Here is a 335-nt window from a genome sequence, read left to right as displayed (position 1 = left end):
AAAAAAAAAAAAGAAAAATAAACTGTATACACACTAACGTAAATATATATAAATATATAATCTGCTTGACTGAGCTATAAAATAAGTAACACGCACGAGAGAAAAGACTAGACTAGAGTGCGATCCAAGACTGGTGTGATGTGACACCTCTTCTATTTTCTTGCAATTGTGTATTGATCCCTTGAGTGTCTTCTGTGGATGTTTGTCTCACTAAAGTCATCAAAAGAGAATCAGTGAAACGATAGAAGGGAGAAAAAAAGAGAGGGAAGAAAAAAAAATAAAGGAAATGCATAAATTATATATATATATATATATATATATATATATATATATAT

This window comes from Trypanosoma theileri, assembly GCF_002087225.1.
Source record: "Trypanosoma theileri isolate Edinburgh chromosome Unknown TM35_Tth_22_V1, whole genome shotgun sequence".
In the NCBI taxonomy this organism is placed as follows: Eukaryota; Euglenozoa; class Kinetoplastea; order Trypanosomatida; family Trypanosomatidae; genus Trypanosoma; species Trypanosoma theileri.
Note: the sequence above shows the minus strand (reverse complement) of the source record.